The following is a 17,836-nucleotide window of genomic DNA, read 5'->3' as shown; positions in this document are numbered from 1 at the left end:
GCCAATTCTGGCTCGCAGCGGCCTATAGGACAGAGTAGAACTGCTCCTGGGAGTTTCCGAGACACACTTTACAGGAGAGAAAAAAAATGTCACCTTTCTCCCACAGAAAAGCTGGTGGTTTTGAACTGCTGACATTGTGATTAACAGCCCCACAAGTAGCCACTATGCCACCAGGTAATGATGAAGTTTATGGGTTCATTGAATCAATGCACATCATAAATGGGGTTTCCCAAGCCAATCTTGACAAAGCAGTTTGCCACATCTGCGGGGCAAAAGATGTTCACACCTGCCAACCTGTGGGTCGCAGCCGAGCTCTTCCACCACTGTCACTAGGAGTCCTCTGCCAGGAGCTAACTCAAAGTAAAATCAGATTTGAGTTAGGAATTTGTAAATTTGGTAGTTGATTAAGAAAAAATAAATGGCCAGTTGTTCCTTGCAAAAGCAATTTTCAGGATAATTTGCCCCCCCCCCCCCAAAAACAAGCAAACAAACAAACCACTTTCCCTGTGTGCTGAGATGATGTTAATTAGCTAGTCTATAGTCACCCAAGTTCATTTTAAAATTGGGGATTTTTCCACTTAGCAAAATAATTTCTCTCATCTTTTTGTTTTCATTTACTCAAAATCCCTATCCTTGTGTAAAAAGTTTCAAACCCTAAGAAGTGGTTTAACTTCTTCTCCAGCCTCCCCTCTTCACCCCTCCTCCCGTCAGCTTTCAGATCCTTTGGCAAGACTTTGTCTCAAAAACTTGGGTCCTGTTGTCAGGAGGGACCAATCCCCGGAGATAGGACATTATGTTTGTAGAGGGTCAACGCCAAAGGAGGCCCTCAGTGAGCTGGACTGACGCGGTGGCTGCATCCGTGAGCTCCAGCCTAGGAACCACTGAGAGGAGGGCTCAGGACTGGGCCGCGGGCCACTCAGTTGTGCAGAGGTTGCTATGAATTGGACTCTCCGCCACCCAACAACAGCACCGGGCTGAAAGAACTCTCTCTGCTGGTGGTTTTCTCACCAGGTTAACGGAAACCAGCGTGCCTGCTCTGGCAAGGCGAGGGAATTGGCCGCCGCTCTTAGACATTTGACTTTCTCCAAGGGTTCCACAGAGAGCCCTGGTGGTGGAGTGGGGAAGAGCTCAGCTGGACCTTGAAAGAGGGCAAGTCAAACCTATCAGCTCCTTCATGGGCTGGAGGGAGAGAGGACTGAGCAATCTGTTTCCATAAAGATGTTACCCTAGGAAACTTCTTGGGGCAGTTCCGCCCTGTAGGGTCGCTATGGCACATAGCAACGACAACATGACCCAGGCTGCCAAACGTGTCTCAAACCAAACAAAACCAAAAAACTCACTGCCGCTGTGGGTTTCTGAAACTACACAGGAGCAGACAGCCTAATCTTTCACCAGAGGAGCAAATGATGGATTCAAACCACTGACCTGAGTAGCAGCTCAATTCATAGTCCATTACACCAGCAGAGCACCTTCATTTGGTCAATAGCGCTCCGTTGTTAAAAGAAAAAAAAGAGTCTTGGGGCCTATTTCATTGGGTTTAATAAGGTCAGTGGTAATGGTAACTCCAGGAAAACAATCAGGGTGTTTTTGTTTTTACCTAAGTCACACGTGAATTAATTTAAGGCCTCATTCCTTGGGCCCTCCTGACTTACGAGGGCCAGTTTTCTTACCAACCCAACCAGGAGATGTTGAGTGTCTCCTTTAAGCGAGAAATCGTGATAAAGCCATCATTTATGACAACCCCAGTAGCTGGCAAAATGGGCTTTCACACAAGACTGGCAACCAGGCCATCTTTCCTTGGCTCTGAAGCTTGACTTCCTTCTCATTCATTCTGGGTTTATGCTAGAAATTTTGCAAATGGAAAAATTGTGTGTCTGTGTATTTCCCTCCGAGGATCCCTGGTGGTGGGGTGGTTATGTGTTGGGATGCAATCCACATGGTTGGCAGTTCAAAACTACCCGCAGCTTCTTGGGAGAAAGACTGGGTTTTTACTCCAGTAAACAGTTGCAGTCTGGGAAACCCACAGCGGGTGGCTAGCAGTCTGCACCGACTCAATGGCAGTGAGGGAGGTTGTCCAGCCCTATTCTTAACTCCACCTCAGTCTTCCTTATTTTAAAGTCATGTTAAAAAAAAAAAAGCTAAAGTGTTTTATAATTCTGGAAGGACCTGTTACGGCATTACAATTATTTTACAGACGTTTAAGAGTTGACATCGATCTCAACTATTTGGCAGTTTGAGACAGCCGATTTTAACAGAAGCACCTGTTTCTCAGAATGAATTTGACTATGACAGAGGCTTTGGAAACCGACTGCCCAAGCGCCTTCTAGTCAGGGCTCAGTAAACACGAGCGGGTTTTAGGACAGACAGCCTCCAAGGCACTTCCACCCGTGCCTGGTTTTGATTTATACTTTGGAGGTGTATCATGAAATGAACTGGCCATTTAACTTACATGCGGTTTTTCTTCAGGGTAGTAGTATGCGTAGGTGAACCGGCTGCTTCCACTAGAATGGGATTACTGAAAACTGTCCGCATATTTTAGCGGGGAAGGTGTGCTGCTGGAGTCTGTAATAGGGTTCATTTAATTTAACTAAATTTCATTTAATTAAACCTCCTTCATAGCAGAGGCTAGAGTGCCTGGCATGTGTGAAAATGTTCTCTGAAACGCATGCACGTATACGGTGCCGGCAGCAAACCATTCACACGCAAAGTGGTTAACTGCCTGGAAGTGACCGTCGCAATAGTCATTTATTCAAATGTGCAAATTTACTGGGGACCGCTGGTCATGTTGAGCTGCTGACCTTGCAGTTAGCTGCTCAGAATGTAACTACGACGACACCACCAGGGTTCCTGGGCCTGACCCCGGGGCTCTAATCAGAACGCTGGGGCTGGAGCAAGCTTCGTTTCGTCCAAGCCCTTTCAGGTGATTCTGATCCTGGGAGGACCAACAGGCTCCAGGTGCTGCTGGTTTCTGTTGCCCTCACACATCTTAAAGGGCAGCAGCGTAGGAGAGTCTTGTTTGCCCAGGCATGTGCCCCACACCCCCTGTTGCTTTGGGGGACCTCTTTGGTTAGACGCCCTCGAGTTATGTACAACAGGACAAACCTCCCAGGTCCTGCTCCATCCTCACAGTCACGATGCGGGAGCCCAGCCCGGCCCCGCGGTGTCAGCCTCGTCTTGTGGAGGGGCTTCCGCTTTTTTGCTGTCCCTCCACCACGCATGATGTTCTTCTCCCAGGATGGGTCTCCTGATAGCATGTGAGGCTTTTACGTAGACCGGACAGCCAAGCTCAGGACAACCCTGTAGCACAGAGCGGAACTGCCTCATAGGGTTTCCAACACTGTATACTTCACCGAAACAGGACGTAGATAAGTCTTTTTTTTCCTTTTCCTCTTGTAGCTGCTGAGTTTGCCCTGCTGAGCACTGAGCACTCAACACTGCACCGCCTGGGCCCCTCTCTTTAGGAAGGGGCGTCCATGGGCCACTCTCTTTAGGTAGGGGCATTCATTTAATCTCTTATGCCAATTTAGAATCTCGGGGAACCCAAGTTTTCATTTCCCTGTACATGTGTTTGTAAAGGAGCCCTGGTGGCAGAGTGGGTTATGCATTAGGCTGTTAACTGTCAGCAGTTCGAATCCACCAGCTGTGCCGAGGGAGGATGGGGGCCTTCTGCACCTGGAAAGATTGACACCCTTGGAAACTCCCAGGGGGCAATTTCACCTCAGGGTCACTGAGTTGGAAAGGACTTGATGTCGGTGAGCTTGGCTTTCTTTAGTTTGTGTTTCGTAGGTATGCATGTATGTGTCGTTCTAAGAATGGAGTTCACCCCGCCCCCATCTCCTACCATCCTTTGAGGTGAATTGTGAACTGGCTAATTAACTTTCTAAGCTTTATTTCTGAATCCTCTCTGGAAATCTCTGAAACAGCCGTCAACCTGATGAAGAATCAACTCATTAGCTCTTGGTCTTGCCCAAGAAAGACCTCTTGGGCAATTTGCTTTGTCAAGTGGCATCTTCACAAGCAAAGCCCCCAGACATCTTCCAAAGCTCACCGAGGGGATCCACCGAGCCTGCAGCGTAATGTTCTCAGAGAATACAAGGGCGAGTCAAACGTATTGCTAGGGAGGTTCCGCTTCATACATGCCAACTGCAGGTACACAGGTATGTATGTGAGACCTCAATCTGTCAGGGGTTAACGTGTCTCAGATCAGTGGACACGTTCTCTCAGTCATACGCTTGACTTAGTGTCCTTACCGTGCCTTCAGGGGAACGTCCACTCAGAACAGTGGCCGCAGAGGGCATCTGCCGGGCAGCTAACCTCACGGTATGGGTGCCCATGGAGGATATGCTGGGAAACACTCTCTGTGCACGTTGATATATCTGTGGAGTAAAGGCTACCATGGTTGAGGCGCGATCCCCTTTGACTTACCCTCACATGCTGCTCAAGGTCGACCGAGCACCACGGAACAGGACGCTCTCTTAGGGCCTCCCTGCTCAGTGCGGCCCGTGAAGGTGGCTTCCACGGCACCGGGAGCTTGGTGGGCGTCAAGATTCCTGGTCCAGACCCAGACCTCCGCAACCAGAATCTGCTTTTAACCCGATTCGCAGGCGACTTCGGTGTACTGCTCAAGAGACAAGTGTGTAGTGGCTGGGCCCGTAGGCATTTATTAGGTTTCTGGAGACGAGAGCTGGATAGTGTATGAAGTGTGCTTATATCTGTCATGCAGCTAGCTCCGCAGCAACGTTGTGACGTAGGTAGGTCTGCGGGCCATTGAAGCATGTGCCTCGGCTTTGCCGTGGTCAGAATTAAACACCGATGATTATTTCCGTGAAGTAGGGCGGAGGCCCTAGCAGCAGTTCTTTATAGAAACCATCAAAGACAATATTCAGAAAAGCTCTGGAGAAGTAAGCTTCTCCGGGTCGTGCTTCCCCTTGCCGCCGTGGGGCACACACCACGTGGGTTGCGGCCATCTAGCAATGAGCATGGCCCCGCTCCCCGAGTCGTCTCTGAAAAGTGCACAGTGGCAAGGTGCCTCCTGATACCGGGCGTCAGGGTTTTCGAAACCATAACGCCTGGCACACCTTTCCGACTTCCGGGAAGCATCGGAATGCTCCATTTAGACTTCGCCACAGAATTTGAAAGTGGATCCACTTACTGAGCCTAAACTCCTTGCACTCTGCTCCACCAGTTCATGCAAAGACCTCGGCTAAGCCACGGACAACATAGACAGCAAAGCTTTCAGGCTTCGCCGTGCCTGCGCAAACGCCTGCATTGTTCTAACTGTGCGTCAACAGCACACGTGTGACAGAGAGAGAGAGGAGAGAGAGCGCTAGCTGAGACTTTCTGCTCTTGTAAAGATAAACAGCCTCAGAACCCCACAGAGGCAGCTCGCTGCCCTACACAGGACAGGCATGTGTAGGAATGGATTCTGTGACTAGGTGCTTGGCTGCAAACCAATGGTCCTTCGAACCCACCACCCCTCTCCGCACAAAGCTAGAGTGGTCTGCTTCTGTAAAATAGTCCTCCTGAAAACTCACGGCAGTTCTGCTCGAGCTTAGAGGGTATAGGAGGCAGGCTAACTTGACGGGAACAACTTGCGTTTGTTTCTGTTTTGCTATAGAACAAAATTATATCGATGACGCCGAAATGGGAAACAAAAGGGGAAGTGTCTGAAAACTCTGTTTCAGGAAGGGAAATACTTAGGTGATGCTGAATTTCATGACTATGCCGACCTGGAAATTTTTGCTGACCTTAAAGTGCTAGTTGCATTTTAATCTGCCTAAATTTTGTGTAGTGTTCAAGATATTAGTCACATTGGGGGGAAAAAATCACTTAATAGTACCCTAAGTTAATGCTCGCCCGCCAGAGCTCCAGAAATGGAAGGGACACTGTAGGAAACCAGGTCAGGTTCAAGTTTGCTGATGCCCTGTGTGTCATACTGTTTCTTTTGTTGTTGACCTTCAGCTAGCCTCCTGTCCTCAAATTGATTGTGAGGTCAGCCCACCCATTTCCTTCAGTATCAAGTTGCTCCTAAAAGTTTCATTAGCAGCCAGGTTTTACTTTAAAAATAATTTTTTACGTTAAAAATCCCCCTAAAGATTGAAGTCTGATTCCAGTCTTATTTTCACTCAGACTTGTAGTCTTGAGATATGCAGGCATCTGGGGTTAATGATTATTCATAACTGTTTGTGGAACTGACATAAACCGATTGTGTGATATCCCATTGGTCCTAGTGATCATGTCCTAGCAATTCCATTATACTGTTTTCTTTAACTAGATTCTGTGCTGGGGCATCAGATGCAGCCAGTGACCAGAGAGGCCTGTGGGAGATGCTGTCAGTCGAATTGGGATGGGCCACGGTACCTCTGATACTTCAGGGCAAAAAAAAGGAGTTGTTTCCACCCAGATTACCCACATATCTAAAGTAGAACTATTGGCGGAATCGATAAGTTATTTTTATGGCCCATTTTCCTACATGGCTCATGTGGTCTAGTTCCAACATCCCTGACTCTCCAGAACTCAGTCCCAGTTTCCTTGCCCAGTAAGGTTTCTGGAAACACTGGCAATTTTCGACGTCACTGGGACTTCTTGCTTCATCCTGGCCAGTCGTGGAACAGCTGATAGCTGTTGACTTCCCCAAGCAGACCCCGAGTCATGCTGACCCCTAACAGTGGAACGGAACCCCGCGTGGCCCTGCACCCTCCCCGTGAGCTCTGATGGATGGACCTCTGTGAAACCTAAGATTATCAGTAGATTGCCTGGCCTTTCTTGCTGATCTCCCAGAAGCTCTGCTGGAACCCCCGCCTGACAGCAACATGGAAGCCTCCACTGAAGAGGGGTGGGGGCTGGGGAAGTGACTGCACGTGAGGTGCACACAGTTGAAACCCAGTTACATGTCACCGACTCGCTGATCCTGTTTCTTGGTCTACAAGGGTCTTGGGTTTAACGAGGCTGGTGGTGAAATGTTTCCGATTTAGCAAACCTTTACTGGGTCTGGCACTGCACTAGGCAGGCTCTCGGCAGCACCCTGTCGCCAGTGGCTCTAATCGCCCAGCTAGCAACTCCTGGAGTCAAAGCCCATCCTTTGTCGTTCTCAGTGGGATCCATGGAAGATACTGTCTGTTCCCCAAAGATGGAGACACATTCCTGGCACACCTTTCCTTTGTGATGTGTCTGCGTAGCTCTAGGAGCCCTGGTGGTGTCCTGATTGTGCGTTGGGCTGCTCACCTCGAGGTCAGCAGTTCGAAACCACCAGCCACTCTGTTGGAGAAAGATGAGGCGTTCGAGTCCCGTGAAGGTTTGCAGTCTTAGAAACCTGCAGGGGCGTTCTACTCTGTCCCATGGGGTTGCTATGAGTTGCAGGTCACTAAATGGCAGTGAGTTTTTCTCTGTTTTCAACTCTGGAGAAACACAGGCCTGGAGAAGCGGAGTCTTGGGAGAGTACTCCCGAGTTAGATGACAGGAGTCCTATGGCAGCTATGTCATGGTCCTTCAGAGCGTCTCCCACAGGGTAGATAACTAATGTTCACATCCCAAAAGTTGATTCCCCCCCTCCTACCCCCTTTGTATCCATGTGGATTATTTATGACCTACACGCTTTATCTCCTGCTTTAAAAGATTTTCAGTGTTCAAGACAATAAGCCTGCTGGATCCTTTGTGTACTGGGGTGGGGGAAGGGAGTCTAAGTCTTGTCGCTTGGGTGTTGCTAATATAGTTTGAGAGGTGACCTCGGCAGGGTCCTTGGGGAGCTCATTTAGGTTTTGTGAAGGACTTCCTAATCGCCTAACTAACCTACATAGTTCCTCCTCCGTGTGCGGTGGCCCATTTTATTTTATTTTTGTCCCCTGGATGGAAAAGAGAGCGGCTCACAGTCCCACGCCAAGCGATGCATTCACTGGAGCCCCTTCGGGATGCCCAGGTATTGGGAGTCGTGTCCCGGATTCTTCAGCACTCTGCGGTCAGCAGTTCTTGAGGCGAAGCATTGGGAATGAATGGGAAAACAAAAAGGCTTAGAAGGTAGTGCAAGCAATAAGGAAGGTTAGCCAAATGACAAGAGAGCAAACCGATGCTTACAAGGATGCTCTAGGCTAGGCCTTGGGCTGTGTCGTCGACCCTTGGAGTTGATCAAACTGGATCTGTTTCCCGGTCAACTGGGAGAAAGGATAGTGACATCACGGCAGGTCTGTCCTGTTCCCAGATCCCAGTGCCCAATATGACTCAGGAATTCACTGAATGCCCTTTCTGCACAGCGTGGGAACCCTTTTCAATGAGATTGTAGATGCCTCGAAGACTTGGCTTTCCTCCACTGTCCAAGGATCCTTTTCTACTGTTTAATTTTGAGCATGAATTGATGCAAGACAGAGGAGCTGTCCCAGAAGGTCTGCTGTGTAGGAAGAACAGCTATTCTGTCCTTCATCCAAGCTGCTGGCCTGGCCTGGGATCAGGAGACCTGAGGAGGACTGGCTGCGCTGCAGGGAGATGTTGCCCTGGCCACCTGCCCTCCTTGAAGATAGTACTAGGAGTTGAGCTGGGCTTCAGAGTGGGGGACCGGCTGGTAGGCGGGTCTTGGACATCTCTGTTATCCCTAGCAGGTGGCCCCGATGCTTAATAACTGGTTGCTGAATGATTAATGTTCAGAATTTTTGAGCTCTTTAGTGCTAGTGCTGGAGGGCCTGAGCAATGCAAACAATATATTCAGCTGCCAACAGGAAGGTTGGTGGTTTGAGTCAACCTAGTGCTACGAAAGGCCTGGAGATCTGCTTCTGAACGAAATCGCCCATAGGAAAAAACCCCCGTGGAACACAGTTCTACTCTGACACATCGAGGGCGGGGGGGGGGGGGGCAGCAGGACCCGGACTGTGTTCACTGCCGGGCACTGTATATTGACTGTCTGAATCCTTAGAGCCATTCTTTCACAGGTAACGAGTGATCCTCCTCTTACAGAGGAGGATGCTGAACGGAATCGACTTGCCCAGGACCACATCGGTAAAAATCAGTGGAACGATTAAAAAAAAAAAATCAGAATGAATCAAACCTTCTTTGCTACTGTGAATGAATGGATTTCCAGGTGGGAACCCTTTGCGATTGAAATGCTCCCCACCTGTGACATTTCAGCCTTACCCTGGGCCAGTTTTGTGGGGTTTTCCTCCTCAGCCTCACTTCACCTTTGATCTGAGCCCCTCCTGCGCCGTTTCAGGTGGCCTGGCAGCCCACGGCCCCCATCCAGGCTCTGGCAGAGCTGAAAGGTCTACTGCGTGATGCTTGTCCTACTGCGTGAGGACCTCTTGTTTGGCCAGGAACTTAAAACACTTGGATTTCCAGGATGCAAATGCCTATGTTAGTACCGACTGATGACCCTTCACTGGGTCCTCGGTTGACTTTAAGGTCAAAGCCAAGCTCCTCTTGGAGGCATTTCAGTTCTCGCACGGTACTACCTGTAATAACACTGGAGTTTCTTCCCTCTTCCTGCTTTCTGCAGCAGTTACATAAGCTGTCTTCTCTCTTTGGACCTCTGACAGACAGACACCCCCCTCCCCCCCCACGACACACACACACACACACACACACACACTCAGCTTGGGTGTCCACCTCTCCTGTGGGTCCCTGTAGTCCCCTTTTGCTAGCGGTCACCTAGGCAGCCTCGATGGATGAGGCCTGATGACAGTGCCATCCACGCGCTGTGCTTCATGGGGTCGACCCCATTGCTGCCTTCCAGTGCAGGGTCTTCATCTAGCCCTGTTGCCAGGCAGCATCTGCTGTGAGCCATAGGGGGTTCATTGGCTAGTTTTCAGGAGATCACCAGGCCTCCCGCCCACCCCCCACCCACGCGCACACTCGGGTGAGCTGTCTATAGCAGCTCTGCTGATAATCACAAGTACACTGGCCAAGCATCAAACCCCATTTTCCTACATGGAAGGTGAGATTTCTCCCACTGAACCCCCACTGCTCCCAGGACGTCCTGTAGTTCCCTGTATGAGAGCAGACTTCCCAAGTTCCTGTTAATTCTCTGTTTAGATTCCCAGCGTGTAACATCATATCGGAGCTCTGGGTTCCTAACCGCGTGCTCAGCAGCTGAAAACCACCACATGAGGCTGTCTGCTCCCATAAAGAGTTACAGACTGGGAAATCCACAGGTGCAGCAATGTCCTGTCCTATAGGACCATGATGAGTCAGCATTGACTCCATGGCAGTGAGTTTGATTTTTTTTTTTCTTGGTAACATCATAGAATTATCTTTTCATCCCCAGTGACTAACACAGTTGCCTACCACTTGCACCTATTACCCCCAGCTGTCAAATGGATTCGTGGAACTGTCCCCTCGGACCCTGGTTTCCAAGGCTGGGGCGCTATAGAAGCTGACTGACATGTGTTTCTCCTGCAGAGGGAACCCATTGCTTCAGAGTGGATCCCAACCCATGGACCTTGTAAGACTGACTGAAACTGGCCCATAGGGTTTTAAGAAGTGTCATGGCTGACTGCTTCAGTCAACCGCTTGGCTGTCGAGCATTACAGTGCGGAAACTCACAGAGGCAGTCTGTGCTGCCCTAGAGGGTTTCTGTGAGTCAGCATGAACTCGATAGCAGTGAGTTTATTTTTGAGTGACAGCCCCCTGCCACTCCCCCCACCCCCCAATAGAGTATCTGAGCCTATACATCTTTACAGGAGCAGACACACACAGCTTCCAGAGTGGCTGGTAGGTTTGAACGGCCAACCTTTCAGTTAGCAGCCCAGCCTGACAACGCCACCAGGGTTCCTAACTCATGGTGGGCCCCGAGCCAACATTTCTGCAGGAGCAAGTGCGCTGTTGACGAGCCATACCAAGCTTTCAGAGGAAACGTCCAAGGATCAACATCCCATCAACCTTCTCCTGTGTCTAGTTTCCCTTTATCTTGTCAGCTACTACGTTCTTTCACATTCTCCTTTTTTTTGTGACCTTCTGCATGTCTCTTTCCCCCAGCTACACAACCAGAACCCGGACAGTGCTGCTTACCGAGTCTCCCTGGACCATCCCATCGCATTGGCGCCTCATCATCTCCTTCCCCATCATTACTCATGCCCTAACTGTAACTTGAAGCCTTTGCTGTCTCATGAGCGCCAACAGTAAGCACAGGACAGGCCCCACAATGAGTGGGACCAGTCCCTGGTCAGGCAGAGGCCACCCTCTACCAGCCCCAACCCAGGCCTCTGCTCCTGAGCATGGGTCTCACTCAGACCGCCCTCTTATTCCTAGCTCCACTCTATTGCTGTTGGTGGCTGTTTCCAACATAGAATGCTTCTCTCCTCCCTCTCCAAAGCTGGTCATGTGAAGCCCAGGGTATTCCTGGGGTTCAGCGCCCAACGACCAGCCGACACTGCAGTCCAGGCTGACCCTTCGTGGGTCCTTGGGGACTTGTGTGGATTCCCAAGGAAGATGCCTGCCACCCTGGGTGCATCTAGCTGTTCGCCCTCTGTTGGGTTGTGTCCCTCGGGGCCCCAGAAGGAGGTTGGCCTCTGGGGCTGGGAATGCGAAGTCTGGGGGTGATTCTTATCAGACGTGGGCTGGCAGGCAGGGGAGCGATGCTCCAGTTCAGGAACGGAGCTGGCTTGTGTGTGCCTCCCTCCCTCGCCCCCTCACCCCCCCGCAAATGGAATTAGAGGCGGATTCCCCGAGGAGCCCTTGTAAAGCCAGCGTGAGAATTGACTGAGGGAGGGAAGGAGTCAGTCCTGGCTTTCAATCCAGTAATTGTTACCATACAGAAATTCCTCAGCAATGTCCCTAATCAGGTTAGGGCTGCAATAGCAGGCTGAATGGGGCACTCTGGGGAGAGCAGTGTCCAGCCGCAGCAGCTCTGCCCTCTCCCTTCCTCCGCCGGCCCAGGGTCCCGTGAGCCAAGGCAGGGAGGCAAAGGCCTGTGCCAAAGGCACTGGGACCTGGGGTGGGGGGATGAAAAATGCCTCCAAGCCCCATGCTGGCAGCCAACTGGCCTTTTGGCTTTTCAGCTGAACTCTCAGAATGGAAGTGCTAACCGCATGGCTCTATGATCACTGCTTTGCATTTGGATTTGGGGCATCTACTCTATTTTGGTCAATTACTATATATTAGTGGCTATGCATTAGGCCGAGAGCCACCTGGTCAGCGGTTCGAAACCACCAGCAGCTCCTTGGGAGAGAGACTGAGCTTTCTACTCCTGTAAACGATAATAGCCTTGGAAACCCACAGTGAGCACTGTGAGTCAGCATTGACTCAATGGCAGGGAGTGAGTTAAGTACTATCTTCTGGCTGTTTAAAATGATGACAAAAACTTTGCGGTGATTTCTTACCCAAACAAAAGGGATTCTATCTACTTACATCATTGAAGTCGTCCCTTCTGGCCATCCAGTATTTCCAAGCCACGCCTCTGAAACGCCACGTTCCCTGGAGCTGGCTCGTGTAGACAGGGCATCCACAGCTCCTAGTGCCCCGACCCTGGTGCTCTGAGCAAATTGGGTTGCATTGTTTCTGTCTCATGGTGTGGCATCAACTTGAGTGAAGGGGTGGAGCCTAGCCTGTCAATCAGGCTACAGCCAATGAGACCTGTGTGTGGGCATGGCTTACTCCTGAGAATTCTGGGAACTCCTGTCTTCCTCCCAGGAGGCAGGACACACCCTCTCCCTGTGAGACATTTCTGTTGATAAGTCACATGGAGCTTAGCTGATGGAGGCAGGGCCCTGGAGCTGGAGGAGCCACATGGAGACCCATGCCAGTGCTGAGATGCTTCCATTACCACTGGGTTCACAAGACTTTCCACCCACTGGCCTGTCATCTTCCTGCATTCGGCATCATTGCATGTGTTGCGTGAATCTGAAGAGGACTTTGTAGACTGGTATCAGACATATGGGCTAATATCAGATTTATGGATTTGATCTGAACTGGGCTGGGATGTTTTGCTAATATACAATTATTCTTTTATGTAAAGCTCTTTCTTATACACAGGGGTGTCTATGAATTTGTTTCTTTAGTCAACGCAGAGGAACACACACGGAGTTGTCAATGGTGACTCCATTCATACCCTCTAGTCAAGTGGAGACTCAGGATACATCCCACCTTAATCCTGTCCATTAGCAAAGAATTCCCTCCAAAATGGGATTATAGCCACAGGCATAGAGGCTACAATGTATAATATGTCACATAAGGGATTGTGGCTAGAAGGGCCATGTTGACTTCGTCTCACCTGGCAATCTGCTTCTGAAAGGTCGCAGCCATTTTAAACGCTTTGGAGGCACGGTTCTACTCTGCAGCACACGGGGGCACCAGGGCTTGGAATGAGCGCAACAACAATTCAGTGTTTCATTTTTTGGAAACATACTGGGATACACCTGAACTTGGTAGCCCTTGATTCGCTCAACTGACCTCTGATGCCCCTCATACACACCATCTGTGAGTATGAATTTCACGCCATGTCCGCTCAGGTCCCCCCAAGGGACGATGCTATGCCTAATCTATCCAACTCCTCACTGCCCCTGACCATCCATGGAGCTTGTACTCAGTACAGGTTCCCTAAGGGAGGAAAGCACTCTGTCCATTTAGAATGGGGTTAGCTGGTTGTGGTACTGGGGGAGAGGGAGTCAGGCAGGCTATGACGTCTTCCCCTGTAAATGGGCCTTGATTGTGGATGTTGTTCACCACACCCACTTTGCCATGATCTTTGTTCTCCATCACGAGGACTGGGCGATCTGTGAGTTATTCTGTAGATAGGAGGTTGCTAAGCCTTGAGACCTACAAGGAACCGGGGCACGAGAAGGACGGAAAGAATCTGCAGAGCTGGTAACAATCTGCTGCTGAAGGTTACAGCAGTGATTAGAAGTTTCAACTTCTGGGACAATTTGGGAGCCTCTGGGCATTACATAATATCCCGGGGAATAGGGAGTTGGCCTTAATTGTCACCTAGATCAGTGGTTCCAAGATGCTGGCTGAGCACCAGGGCCTGTGTGTACCAGGGATTTCACCAGTCTCCAGCAAGTGGGAAAGAGGGCAGTGAGACCCGACCCGCGGTCGAGTGAGCCCACTACTAACCTTGCACGGACTGCTCATTGTTCTGGAGCAGTCGCCCTTCTTTCTATTGGCTGCTGAAGTGGCATCTTACTCAGTAATCATTTGCTGGACTATAATTGATCTTTAGAATTTGTGTGATAATTTGCTGTTCACAAAAATGACTGCGTATATATTTGTGTGTGAATATATATATATATTCAAAATGTCATGAGAATAGCAGTCTTACATGGCAAAATTACGTTTTAAAAAATCTTGCTGTTCTAAAACAATGCCCCAAGTCTATGAAGTCCACAAGCCAGAGACCATTGACCTTGAGTGTTCCTTCTAATTACTGTGAATCGTGGGTTTTGTGTTTTTTGGTTTTCTTTAGGTTTGCTTTGCTTTTTTTGCCGCATGTTTCCAAGTTAGTCCAATCATTTCTGGAAAAGTGGATCTGAAAATCCTTTCACAGGGGAAGCCATGCAGAGGCGCACTTTCTGAAGAGGTGTGACATATCTTCCTGTAACAGCATGCCTCCTTACTTTTCCTAAGAAATTCATTCTGCTTTAATTTGCTTGAGAAAACTGGACACTGTTCATCAGGCCAGGGAGGGCCAGTGGCTTTCAGACGTGAACATGCATCAGGATCTCCTGGAAGCCTTGTTAGATACAGGCCAGACAGGCTCTACCCAGAGTTTCAGATCTAGGTGGTCTGGCAGGGGGCCAGATGATTTCTATGTTAAACAGGTCTTATGATGCTAATGAGGCCCACTCTGCTCACCTGCCTGGTGAGACCATACTTTGAGGACCAGTAGATGAGCTTGGCTTATGTGGGATGTGCTTGGGTGTTTTAGAAAAATATCACCACTAATGCCTGGGCCCTCCTTCCGGGGATCAAAGAGTAAAGTTTAATGTATATTTATATGGGTATATATTTACAAATAGTCACATATAAACCAATTATTTCAACTTTGTGTGGAAGTATGCGCGTATGAGCCAGGTTGGTGTATGAGACTGTACTTTCCTATGTTGCCTTTGACCCGGGCGCTCCTCCCAGAGTCTTCCCCAGCTTTCCCTTCCCTCCTGTTTTGCCAGCCTCCCTTTAAGGTGTTTTGACTTGTACTATTTAGTGACTGTGTTAGTGGGTAGACTCGAGAAACAAATCCAGGGAGACTCATGTATGTAGGAAAGAGCTTTATATAAGAGTAGTTGTACATTAAGAAAACATCCTAGCCCAATCCAGATCAAGTCCATAAGTCCAATATTAGCCCATATGTCCAATGCTAGTCCATAAATGTCTCTTCAGACTCATGCCGCCATGCAATGATGCCGAATGCAGGAAGATCACAGACCAGTCATGCGGATCCAGTGGCAATAGAAGCATCTTGGCGCAGGCACGGGTCTCCACGTAGCTCCTCAGCTCTCTGAGTTCTGGCTGTATCAGTGTAGCTCCATCAGGCTCATGATCAGTACTGTCTCACAGGGAGTGAGCGTGTGTCCCGCCTCCAGCGAAACATTTATCTCCTTAGTGCCTCCAAATGAGGTCAGTGACCTTAATTACGCGTGCCCCCCCCCTCCCATGTTGGGCACTGGAAATCTTAAAAGACCACAGCCACCAAAACCCAATTCATTTCCACTGAATTGATTTCAGTTCCTGCCAACTCCATGTGTGAGAAGTCAAACTGCCCTATCCGGTGTGCTGCGTGATCATCATTACCGAGATCGCCAGGCCTTTCTTCTGCAGTTTCAAAAACCTTAGTTTAATCATCCAGCACAAACTATTTGTGCCACCTAGGAGCCTAAGAGGTGATTGGAATGTGTAGCAAAGCTTCAGAGCCACTGGGCTAAGTAGCACATTTCCACTCTGAAGATCTTAGCGACCTGCCTACAAAGGTTGATTTCTAATGCTGCAAACCCAACATCGGATACCTCTAGGAGTGGTGAGGTGGGAAGATCTGGTCTACACTGTCCGTCAAGCACCCGGGATGGTGGGCTCCACGCCCTCCAGAACTCGCCATCTCCTCTGTTTCTTGTGCTAAGGGGAGACAAAACCCTATTCAAACATATTCTGTAGAGACCCATTGACCGAGCCTTACACAGGACAAAGACAAAATAAACCTACTTATCCCTAATTAGCATGCATTCTAAGTGCATCTGCTGGTACACCCAGTGGAGCCACTGACCCACAGCCATGGGATGAATTATGTATAAGGGGGCTTCAAAAAGCTTGTGGAAAAATGGAATTAAAAGACACTGAGCATGTCCACAATGTTTCGGAGCTCCTGTACACGATAGACCCAGTGGAAAGCATCCCCAAAGGACCGTGATTGGGAGATGCGCAGTGTGGTAGCCGGGCGGACTAGAGACACGAATCCAGTGCCACTCATCCATGTGTAAGAAAGAGCTTTCTATCAAGGAGTAAGTATATATTAGGAGAGTATCCCAGCTCGGTCCTGCTTCAGACTCACGCGGCCACATGCAATGACGCAGAACGCAGGAAGATCGCAGGCCAGTGGGTGCAAAGTGCATGGATACAAGTCAGTGGACATAGGCAGGGCTCCAGCTGCTCTCAGGGTCGCCAGCCATTTAACATTCATGACCCTCACGTGCACCATTTCAGTTAGCAAGAACCAAAGACAACTTCTAAGAATCAAAACCTTCACTCCCCATGTTTTTCCCAGAAAACAATCCAGTAAGCTGCATGGCCCTATCCGACCTCTGGCTAGCCAAAGCTGGAAAAGTGCCATCCAGCAGAGGTGAGATAACTTGTTAGGTAGCTAGATTTAGGGACAGGTGTTGTCCCTCCCATGCCTGCAAAGGCCCTCTTAGAGGAGGTGGAAAGAAGTCAGGCACCCCATTAGACATCAACGGGAGAAACCAGAACTGGGCATACATAGACTAGGTCCCCCTAGGTCCAGGTAAAACCAATACCTTGGCACTCCCACCTTAGGTACATCACAGGTGGGTGTAACTCAGCCAGTGGGGTCAACCAATCCCATCAATCACACCTCCTGAGCCAGAGATTTGAAATATCCTGGCTGTGGGCAGGCCTCGCTCTCTTTGATCCTGCTCCTGGGCAGTGGCTGGTGGAGGGTGGGGGTCTTCCTCCCCTTTGCAGGCCCACATGCCCCTCTGGGCCTACTCGGAGCCCGGCTCTCAGCCTCTAGGGTTCTTGGGCTTCTGGCCTTCCGGGATCTCCCCTCCCACCCCAGTTCTACACATGTGGGTACTCTTCCATGTGGGTGTTTGTGCCCAGCTGTGAACCCCAGCACAGCTTGGCACGCTTTCCAGAATGAGCGTGTACCCTTTCCAGACTGTAAAACCTGGGACTCATCTTGTCCTCCATAAAAACCCACTTGGGTTACAAAACGTGCTTCAGCGTACATTCTTTCAGCACACGAAGCAAAGAACCGAGGTAGAACCTGCTCCAGGAACCTAACAAAGTCTCCACTCTCCATCCTCGTGCTGTTTCTCTCGTACCCCACTCCCGAGGTACCGTAATATGTTCGGTCAGGTGGACTAGAGAAACCTTCCAGAGACACTCAAGTGTGTCAAGGAGTAACTGTACATCAAGAAGTTACCCCAGCCCAGTCCAACTCAAGGCCGTAAGTCTGATACTTCTCCACAGGTCCCTCTTCAGACTCACGCAGTCACATGCACTGATGCAACATGCAGGAGGATCACAGGCCACGGGGTGCAAAGTCTCGTGGATCCCAGGTAAGTGGCTACATGGCAGCTCTTGGGGTCGCCGGCAAGCAGGAGGGGAAAGGGCGAGGACGGGGGAGTCTCCAAGGCCCTCCTTATGAGGGGCCACCCCCTTATGAGGGGGCACCACCAGGTTGGATACCACC

The sequence above is a fragment of the Tenrec ecaudatus genome, chromosome 9, assembly GCF_050624435.1.
Source record: "Tenrec ecaudatus isolate mTenEca1 chromosome 9, mTenEca1.hap1, whole genome shotgun sequence".
NCBI classification, from domain to species: Eukaryota; Metazoa; Chordata; class Mammalia; order Afrosoricida; family Tenrecidae; genus Tenrec; species Tenrec ecaudatus.
This window is presented reverse-complemented; position numbering follows the sequence as displayed.